This window comes from Protopterus annectens, chromosome 13.part0 (assembly GCF_019279795.1).
Source record: "Protopterus annectens isolate FY-2018-M chromosome 13.part0, PAN1.0, whole genome shotgun sequence".
In the NCBI taxonomy this organism is placed as follows: domain Eukaryota; kingdom Metazoa; phylum Chordata; order Ceratodontiformes; family Protopteridae; genus Protopterus; species Protopterus annectens.
Window position 1 is genome coordinate 1,114,941,502 of NC_056747.1, and position 12,050 is coordinate 1,114,953,551.

Genomic DNA, 12,050 nt, shown 5'->3' on the forward strand with positions numbered 1-12,050 from the left:
CAGGACCAAAAGTTATAACTTCTTCCCACCCACAGCATATTCCTAGACACAACTAAAACTTACAAAGATCCACAATAACAATTCCTTCAAACTATTTAACCAAAACATCAAGAGCCTCTGCATTACAATTGCTGAACTAAATACTTGGATCTCTTTTCACTCCCCAGATATCCATGTTCCCACAAAAAAACATGGCTCAAACAAAACATAACCAATGAAGAAGTCCTACCATCTAGTTATAGTATATTTAGACTAGATAAAGAAAGCAGAAGGGTAGGTGGTGTAGGAATAATGCATAAAAACAATCTCCACTTTCACCTGTACCCAGATATCATCCCTAAATTTAACAATGCAGAAATACTAACACCCATCTTCAACTAAACCCAAACAAAACCATATGCACTGTAACTTTATTTATCCCCACAAACAATGATAACCACAGTACACTTGAAGCCATTCTATCTTAGTTATTAATACACATTAAAGTAGAAACTGTCATATTTGGTAATATTAATATAAACTGAACTGCATTACATATCTCTATCAACTCCTCCCTCAGACTTTACAATTTCTTTCAAATCATTACCACTCAAATCATGTATTTTAAGGCCAACAGCTTTACATCAGTATTAGACTGGATACGTCCTACCTCCACAATGAAATTACTCAAGCAGGCACTCTACCTTGTTCACTAAGTGATCACCAACCACCTTTATCATTAGAAAGTATAATAGACTAATGGATTTTCATCACTATAAATTAGTTAGAAACCTTAGTAAATAAAACATTGACTGTTTCTCCAATGCCCTGCATCAGGTTAATTGACACTGCTTAAACAGTTACCCCTACATGAAGCCATCTTTAATCATAACTTCTTAAACTTACTAAGTGAGCATGTACCACTCAGGATATCACACATAAAATCTGAATATGCACCCTGGTGAACTCCAGATACTAAACAAGTCATGAAACCTAGGGACAAAGCTTGGAAAATCTGGCAGAATAATAAAACTCTCCCAAAAATGCCATACCTACCTCTTTCTCTCTCTCTATGGGACCAGTAAAAGTCCTTGTAAAAAAGGACAAAAATAACTACTATGTAAACATTCAGAACACTTCCCAGAGTAATCAAAAGACTTTCTAGTCCACCATCAACAACTTCCTTCACTCAGGCAAAAAATACAACCTAGCCCTATGCCAAATGATATTGATAGCATTATACCTATATAGTTTTAACTCCCATCAATACAGTAGCCACACTGAGTATATCTACAGGTTCTCAATCATTGGTTCATAGATAGGTACTAGGCTATTGTCCCAAGGGCCTAAGTAAGCCTAGCCAACAAGGTTCTCTGATTTCCATTTTCTAGCAATTGCTTTTTTTGGCAGCCTACAGAATTAAACTTAATAAGGCCTTACTATGTGTAGGCCATTCGAATCATGTATCCTAGTTCAAAATAATAATTTCCTTACTTACAGCTATTTGCTCATCCAATATTTCTGACAGAGCACTCTGTAGTGAATTTTTTAAATCTGCCAGCTAATTATACTCCAAAAACATATGTTCCCAGTTACCTCTTTCTTTCCTTCCTATGATACCACCATTTGCTATCTACCTGAGAAAAAAATTTTTGAAGTCTACTTAGGGTGTAAAAATACCTATGCAAATTCTTCCAAGCAAAGACCCTAATGCTTCTGTACTTCATTGCATACGTGGGAGCCGTACATATGTCTTCCAATTGTTCTCTTGTAAATTGCTTTTCCATTCTCTCTTTCTCTCTCTTCCCAATCTTTTCTAACCTCCTGTGATTGATTCTTATAGTAATCGTGCAATATTTTGTATGCCCTACTAATTATTCTTTTTCAACTTCAGCTTCTATTCTAGATTAAACTAAGAACTCTACCAGAGCATGTCTTTTGGTTAAGATTCTCCTACCCCTTTCTCTTTGCCTATACTTTGCTATCACTCCCTTGTGGAGACGACAGTCTCTAGACTTCAGTCCAAACATCTTCTTGGCCTCATCCCACTCTATTACATTTCCTCTCTAGGTATTTCATCCCAATACTTTGGTTCGTTTGCCAGTTTCCTTCAGTAAATTCCAGTCCACTCTTGCAAATTTTCTATACCCCTACTTCAAGTCATTCCTACTGGCCAAATCTTCTTTGTCTATTCTCATGTTGGCTTAGTTCTTAGAATAGTTTGTGCTTCTTTATGAATATAATATTTTGTGTGGCTGCTATTATTTTCCTTAATGATCTACATCCAAAATCCCACTCTCTCTTTATTAATTGATCTTCCCCATGCTTCATTATCATCCCTTTCTATTTTGAATTATAATCTTCTGCTTATGTTATGTATATGAGCCTTAACTGAGTAGCTCTAAAATATCTCTTAAACCAGGTTATCCTAAACCACCTTGTTCTGTTGGAAGGATCAGCTTATCCCATTTAACTCTTGCCCTGTTTCCCTTCCAGATAAATTCCATCAACACTTTAATTATTGTCCACAACTTGTCCTCTGGTTTATGAAAATATGTCTGACCTGTATATAAAACTAAAGAAACTAAAAACATTTTCACTGTTTGTAGCTTACTATCCATATCCAGCAATAAGATCTTTCAGTTTCTCAGTTTTTGTTTTATCTTTTGTTTAATCTCTTCCCATACATCTTTAGCTACCATGACAGAATCCTTTTTAATCCCTACTCCTAAATATTTCATCTTATCATGTTCCCATAAATATGAGTATTGCTGAGCCAAGTCATGAGTGGGTACATAATTTGTGGCTATAGCCTTTGTTTTATTATCATTAATTTTATATCCTAAAAAGACTTAAAACTGTCTCAACATGTTCCACAACACTGATATGTCCTTTTCTGGATTTATCAAGTAAAAAATAAAATCATCTGCAAATAAAGCCAACTTTTCTTAATTGCTGTAACAATTGCATCCTTCAATTTCTGAGTCCCTTATTTTTTGCCAATGACTCTAAATATAAAGCAAATAACAAAGGGGCAGGAGGACACCCCTGTTTGGTTCCTTTGTTCAAGCACAACTTATTAAAGAGGAACCCCCACTTTAATTCTTGTAAATGTATCTAAATGTAAATAATAAAAGTAAATTTGAACATGCTGATCAGACTTGAACCAAAGCTCCCTTGGGCATTTTTATTTGATGACAGGCTATCACCCAACTTTAAAACGCTCAAATTCTTTATTTACATTATTCACCGTACATGTATCTCGTGTTATCGTATAAAGCTCAAACATCAATTTTCTATTGTAATATTAAACAGTTTTTGTAGTAGTTAAATATTTAGAATATTACATGCCTACTTAATGACATGGAGATATCATGTGGAAACATATGTACGACCTCAGCACTAAATTAGCATATGTATCAATCATGGGTACTTTGGACGGCCGTGGTGGTGCAGCAGTTAGCGTTGTCACCTCACAGCAAGAGGCTCTCCGGTTCGATCTTCATGTTATAAAATGTTTGCCCCCCCCCCCTCCACAAAACCACATTGATCCATAGCTATCATTTTTGGCAACACCTTTGCCATGGTTTTAGCTATTATAGACATAAACACTTTGTAATCATGGTTTAAAATTGAAATGGGTCTATAAGAGGCTGGGTCTGATGGATCTCTTTGGGTAATACAGCCATCACAGCTTTCTTCAAAGATACTGGTGCTTTCTCTCCTTTTAAAATACTATTAAACGAAATCTTCCACATTTTTATAATTTTCTCCCCTCCTAACTTCCAGACTTCCACAATGGCACGATCAACCTGAAAATCCAACTCAGTCTAACACCTTTACACTAAAAACTATCCCTACTGTATCCCTCAAAAATATTTCCTTAAATTGAAGTCAACTATTGTAGTGGCTGATAACCTGTCAGTAGAATACATCAAGTAGCAGCTGGGAGCTTAGCATTTCCTGTATCCCTCCTCATAAAAAGATCCATTGCCGAGTCACATATTCCTGAAATATGGAAACAATCATATAACGTACCACTACATAAGGGAGGAAGTTCTACTGACTTAGGTAATGTCTGACCCCACAGCTATTCTTCCTCCTCTCTCAAATATGCTAGAACATTATGTGCACATGCAAATCCTACAAAATCTATTCAATAATAATCTCCTCCCACCTACACAACAAGGTTTCTGCCCCCACCATCGCACCTCTACTGCCTGCTATTATTTCTAGAAAATGTCAACCTACATCATAATGTTAGCAAACCAGTCTCAGCCACTTTTGGACCTTTCCAAAGCATTCAGTACTGTTCCACACCCAAAACTGAATCAAACCCTAGCAGAGCTTAACTTATCCCACACAACATTATCTTGGTTCAAGGGTTTTCTAAGTAATCACACCAAACAGTAAGATGGAAGATCACGTTTCCACTTTTCCGAGGCACTATGGGTGTCCTCAAGGGTCCATACATGGACCCTTGCTATTCAACATATGCATAAATAGGCTTACATTGTCAAATCTCCAGTAACTATGACTCACTAAATAGATGATGTTACAATCATTTGTTCCACCCCCTCCTTGAGCCAGCTTCAGACCATTACTCAGTAATCCTACTCAGCAGTAAAACAGTGGATAGATAACACTAATTTTACTTTTAATGCTAAAATGACTAAACTGATACCCTTCCTCTCAAACAAATTCCCAAAACTCAAATCATTTTGATATTTCCCCTGCTCAAAAGTTTAAACTTGAATAGGTTTCCAACACCAAGTTACTTGGGATAACAACTGATGATAAACTCAGGTTTGCTATCCATATATTTAATGTCATAAAGAAAATTCACCAAAGGCTTGGAGCTTTCTACAGAGTCAAGCCATTTCTTACTGGCCTTTACACATCCTGACCTAGACTGTAAACATACTGCACATGCCTATTTCCTGTCAGCACTCTTATATACTGTCCCTATCCTCATTAACCTACCTTCCTAGGAAAGCTTGAACAATGCTGCTATATAATTGTCAAATTCACTGCTAATTTGCCTAACAGATCCCATCATAACAGCCCCATAGTCTAATGCAGCGGGCCTGTAAGGGTGACAGACTTTGAAGTTCTGTACTGCTGGAGTGATTTCACTGCTCTTGAATCGTGTCTCTTTGATGATGCTTATATCAACTTTTACCAGGGTAAGTAGTACTTGTATGGTGTAGAGTTTTTTTGTTAAGGCTCCAAGTATTGAGCAGCAATACTGTAATATTATCCAGATTCATTGTAGTTATGTTGGGAGCTTTAGATGACTGACATTACCTTAAAGTGGCACTATAGGGTGGACAAGGTTTTAGCCAAAATACGGAAGCCTTTGTGGGAGAGGCACAGGCCATTCCTCACAAAGAAATTTTGGACTGTCTAACATCTCCTCTCAGGCTGATACATATTGTACTTCCTTTGAATGACACCAAAAGCAAAGCCAGATGATGAAGTCAATTACCTTTCGTTCAAACTGTGGCACCATTCTTGGTGATTGTAGAATACTGCTCAAGGCCAAAGTTTGTTTAAATTCTGAAAGCTCCATCATGTGCCTTTTCATATAGCCCAGGCATCTACATGTCAAGTCTTTTACACCCATGTGTACAGTAGCTGTGTCATTTGTGTACTTATGGTGCAAGAATTTGAGTACTCTCACTATGTGGTGAATCCTGATACCTGACAGGCAACTAACCATCAACGTTTCTTTACGCATCTTAGTGAGCAGTGTATCAGTGTGTCTCACAATGGGACACCTGTAAGTAGGGTAATGGACTGTGTATTGGTTTGCTTTATGGGCTTTTGACTTGAGACAATGTGACTCTTGCATGTATGTTTCATGGCAAGGTGCTGCCTGCATTGCCTGTTCGTGAGGTTCCTGAGGGTACTTGTTTCTTAACTTACATTTAGGAAGACTTTGTGGTTTTGGTAGGTTACTTTTAAAAGTCTCAGCATCTGTATGTCTATGTGTTTGGTCTGAGTTGCATAGTTGGATTAGTATGGAGGCAGGGCTAGCCACTCAATGGTGTAAAATATGTCTCTAGGTGATTTGACTAATATCACCTAATTGGCATGGCTATTTGCCAGTGATAAATGGGTTGATGACCTGGCCTACTCTGATCTATACCAGGGACCCATGCTAATGGCAGAAAGGGTGCATGTGCTCCTATTGGCCAGTGTGTGCCCACCATAAAGCTCAACAGCCTTGAGTCAGTAAGTTACTGGCTAGCTAGTATTCATTTGCCAGCTTGGGTTACCTAAGATGGCTCTGAGCAGCAAAAGATGGACATAAACCATTCAACCTGCCAAATTGTTGCACTCCTATGTTCACTGACAGGATGGAGCATGGAAGTGGACAACATGATAGTAAGGAGATGGCTAGACATCCTATGTATACAGGAGACAAGATGGAAGGGCAGGGCAGTAAAGCCACATGGCTTGGGATCCAGAGTCTACTACTCAGAAGGAGGAGGACAGGCTAGAAGTGGTGTGAGAATTGTGGTGACTGAAAGGTTTCAACTTTTTTTTATCCTTGGGCTATCACACCATGTGATTTGATCCAGTAGCCTCGGTCTCTCAAGCAGCAAGTCTTAAAAGTGCACCCAACTACACACGGCAGAGAATCAAATCCTGTGCCTTGTGACAATGATGTAAACACTTTAACCATTACACCAACCCACAACGCAGTCACAAGACAGTGAGAGATATCATAACAATTAGTGACAGACTCATGGCAATCAAACTCTAGTGCAATGATAAAGCAGTACTCATAATCTCAGCCTGTGTTCCACAGCAGGGTTGTGACAGTGAGGAAAAGAGTGCACTCAGACAGCAGTTGTAGGACCTACTAGATAAAGCAAGACAACATATATTGGTGTTGTTTGGTTCAGAAGAGAGACAGTCACAAGATCATATACAAGAATGGCCAACATGCAACTCAGGTCACAGGCCCACAGCATAACCACTAGTTGCTGAAATCATCTACAGACAGTGGTCAGAGAAGGCTTTAAGGTCAATGGGAACCAGGCTGAAGACCTAGATGTTGACTGGAGCGAAAGCACAAGAGATCAAGGAATTACTCAGGGCTCTAGCACCTCAAGAAGAAGAGGAAATAGGTAGAGTTGAAGCAGAATAGCAGTGGCTCAAAATTCCATTTGTAAAGATTACAGAACAGACATGCAGCTGAGCCAGGCATGAAAATAAGGTACATAAGGAAAGCTGCTGCTGGAATGCAGAAGTCTAGGAAGTCATCAAAAGAAAGAAGGAGTGCAGAAAAAAGTAGAAGATAGAAAATATGGACCAGGCTAAGAAGGAATACTGGTTGGCAAACAAAGAGGCTAAGAGAAGAGTTACAATAGCAAAGAAAAAGGCATCAGGGGCACTCTATCAGCTTCTGGAAAGTGACTCAGTAGATGGCAGAAAGAAACTATATAGGTTCATAGACTGCCCATTTTGTGACCCTGAAAAGGCAGCACACATGTACACACAGGCACACAAACACACACACACACACACACACACACACACACACACACACACACACACACACACACACACACACACACACACACACACACACACACACACACACACACACACACACACACACACGCACACACACACACACACACACACACGCACACATGCACACACGCACACACGCACACACGCACACACACACTTTTTGCCCCTGAGAATGTAAACTGATGGTCAGTTGCTTCCTCACAAATCTTGCCTTCATCCTCCTCTCCAAACAGATAGCTCCTTTCTGCATTAATATCTCCTGTCTGATTGTAAAGAGAAAGATAATAATGGTCACAGTACTGTATTTCATCTTGTTGTTTACAGACCCTACAGTGTCACCTCCTCCCATGGACTGGCATATCCATGATCATTCAGTAGTGTTAGTGCAAATGCTGTGTGCTTTCATGCGCAGCCTGTCTACCCCATAAAAGATAGCCACCATCTCTGTATCACTGATGTCAGCTTATGATGAAGATAAAATAGTAGCCATAGTATTGTATACCAGCTTCTTGTTGCCATGCTCTTATGGACTTCCTCCTCTCAAAAGCATCATATCAGCAATTATTTCAGTACCTTTGCTTTCATGCACAGATTACCTTCTTTCCCTCCTCCCCACAATGCTCACAAAAAGTGAAAGAAATAGTGGACACGGTAGGTAATTTTCACTTGCTGCTGTCATTCACAACAACGCCATACCCCATCCCTGATCACTGTAATAAATAATTAGTTTTAAAAATGAATGGATTGCACCCGTGGACAGTATGTACCATTACTACTGGCCAGAGCTGTATCTTGCATTCCACCATTTTTTTTATAAAATAACTTGCATTTACTTTTTATCTATTTATCTGTCTATCTATCTCTCTATCAGTTTTTATGTATGTATGTATGCACGCATGTATATTTGTTAATACGGGTATAACACTGATCTATAGGGACTGTTTTCGGGCTCAGCCCAGGTGCAAATAATAATAATGGAATAAAAAAAGTATTACAAAAACCAAGATATCATATTAAGAGTTATACAATGGGTCTGTTGTGTAACACATACCATTATCAGTGAAATTAACAAAGGCAGTTGTGTGTAGACCTGGAATTTGAAAATGTAAATCCAGATAAGTCAGTAATTATAACATGAAGACTGCCTAGTCTGAGTTCCTTCAAATGATGTGAAATTCACTGTCACATAATCCAGAGGCACCCAGACTAGGCAGTCAGATTAAGTGACATTCCCAGTGCTGAAACATTTACATTTAGCATGCTTGAAGAGATGAGCTTTTTTCCCTGAATTTGAGGAAAGAAAGGAAGAGGAGTCTGCTTGCAACGATGTGGAAGGGGATGGGCTCTCTGTTGTTCCATTTAAAACTCATGATCCTGAGAAGGATGGTCATTTTTGGGGGGTATGGGTAGCCACTTGATTTAGTTGGGTTAAAGCAGTTGTTCTCTTCTAGGGGAAGGAGTTACAAATTTGCACATGTTGTTGAAGTTGATTTGTAGTAGGAATATTTTTTTTTTAAATAGAGGCAGCATGAGCAGGGCATATTCTTGCTGTGGAAGAAGGCCATATTTGCCTATAGCACATCTACCTTTGTGAGGATGTAAAAAAACAGCCCTGAAGACCAGACTGCCTGCTTGTGTTAACATACTAAGTAAATACTAAGACTGGTTGTACGAGGTCACTAGACTCTGCTGCTTATCTTGCATTTATTCTTTCACCGTTTGCCCACTTTACTCATTCTAATTAGTTTAAGAAGAGTTTTCAAAAAATAAAATCAGATACATTTTTTTTTTCAAAATCATTGAATTAAAGATTGAATTTGCTACTTCCATACTAAGTTCCAGCTAACCACAACAGATAACACAACTATATGCCTAAGGCATGTGACTAACCATCCTCCAGCTGGCAATTTCACTGAGAATATACACTAATCAGATCAGTTTGTCTCATCACCCTCCACCAACTTTTTGACAAGTAAACTAGTCTGTTCCACATTGGAGCTGTTTCTTGTGTTTAGGATTTGATTAAGGTCTGGTGCTTTGACTGTAAGGTAATTGAGTCAACAAAAATATTTGTCTTGGCAGACATGCATATTTGTCCAGTTTGCATTTTTATTTGCAATGGCATTTGTTTAGAACTATTCTGGTATTGATAATGGCTCTTAAAAATTGTAAGCATGCATCTTTGGGCTCATGGTTGTCTAATGTATACATCAGTATTGCCATATTTATCCATTATAAAAGCTGCTGTACTTGACTCTATAAACATGTTTATTAACATATTTCTGTTGTGGACTTTTTTTTGTTTATTGCTGTACACATCAGTGCAGCTATACTGCTGCAGGATGCTCCCCCATTGTAGAAGGAAGTACCATTCCACAAAATTAACAAAAACTGATAGGCCAAAGACGAGCCATAAAGACGATAGAGTAGACTATTGAGGGTAAGAAAGAAAGTATGTATTGTTACTACTATGCAAAAAGCTCAGAATTTCCAGACACAAGATATACAAAAAGTTAAGAGAGAAATTAGAGGAAAGAAAAATACTTCCACAAGAAAAAGTATCAGAAGCTTCAAATAAAAAAATGTGGTCATTAATACAACAGATTTGTGAAAAACAGTGTATAGACCAAGAAACTTTGATCTGTTTGGACAAAGAAGCATCTGAGGAAGTGTAAAAATATAAACAACAAAACCTAGATATTTTAGAAAAGTTTAAAGAAGAAATATGGGCAAATATGGGAAAGAAAGAAAGATTTGACATGGTGCAATATTTATGCAAAGGTGAAAGCCAAATTAATAAGCATAAATAAGGCAGCCCCAGAGATATCCAAAGAGAAATGCAGGCAAAGATATCCAGATATGAAAATGTTCGCAATAAAAAATAATACCACAAAGAGAGAATGTAGAAAAGGAGATTAATAAAGTAGAAGTTAAAAAAATAGAAGTTGAAGTTATGGAGTGCCTGCAATTTGAAGGATTGGATGTAGAAGGTCTAGCGTAGGTTATATCACAGCATTATGGAACAATCCCCCAAAGTAAGGAGAAACAGGAAGATCAGGAGACAGCTGAAGAAGAAATATGTAATGGGAAAGAAAAAGACATTTAATATGGTGTAATATTTATGCAAAGGAGAAAGCAAAACTAATCAATACAAAAAGAGCAGCACTAAAGATATTTAAAGAGAAATACAGGCAAAGGAACCTGGACATGGAAAACTTTACAATACAAAAAATAAGAAGACAAAGAGGAAAAGTAGGAAAGGAGATTAGTAATGGAGAAGTTAAAAAAAATAGAAACTGAGGTTATGGAGTACCTCTGAAGTGAAGGATTTAGTGTAGAAAATCTAATTCAGAAAATACCACAACAGGCTAGAGCAATGGACCTCCAAATTAAGGGGGAAACCAGTGGAACGGGAAGTAATTAGTCAGGTAACATATGAAGATATTTTGGAGCCTTTCACAGGAAACCAGTATAAATGTTCGCTTGAAGCTGGACAGCAAGGGAAGGAACAGGAAACTGTGGAAACTCTGACACAGTTAATGTTGAGGAGTGATAAGGTAGTGAGTTTCCATATGACAGAGCAATGGATGACACAGGATGAAATTGAAAAGAATGTGCCACAGGAAGGTGCAATAGAACTTTTTATAGAATGCCCGCAGGAAATGGAAAATGAAAAATGTGTTCTCGGTTTAGAAGAAAACGAGTTAAGAGAAGAGTTGCTTGACTTAATAGAGATATACAGACATATTAAGATCAATGAAAGAAATAGACTCCAGAAGGTCAATAAAACACAAAAAGTCAGAAACTTGATAAAAGAAATGGGTAGTGAGGGAGAGAAAGGGGAGAAATCAAATACCATGATGGAAGTATCAAATAGAGAAAACTATAAAGCAATTAAGACAAGAAGTGCCACTGTTAGAAGAGTATAGAACAGGGAACAGATCAACAAAAATACTTAGATAGACGTGCTAAAAGCAATGTGCAGTATTAGAACAGATCAGGATCTATAATGCACTCTCAAAAATAAACTAAAAATCTCGTTACAAGCAGAAAAACTTAGAAGTTATGCAGATCAATATAAGGGAAATGTACAAAATAAGCAATTTATTGATGACCCAAAAAAGTATTATAGAGAATTGGGAAACAAGGTAAAAGGAATTGAAAGACCACCAAAAAAAAGAAGAAATAGATACATTTTGGAGAAGTATTTATGAAGATCCTGTGGAACATAACAAGGATGCTAAATGGATAGAAGAAGTAAAAGAAAGAATAAGAAGCTCAAAGGTACAGGATATGAAATGGGATGAAGTAACGGCCAGAGAGATTGAAAAAATGTTAAGAAAAGCCTCTAATTGGTAAACCCCAGGCCCAGATGCAGTACCTAGCTTCTGGCTAAAAGTATTTACATCTTTGCATGAAGATTTAGCCATGAGTAAGAACTATTTATATACGCATCCTGAACAGACACCAGCCTGGCTAACAACAGGAAAAACAATGCTTCTACCTAAGAGTGAATTCGCAAG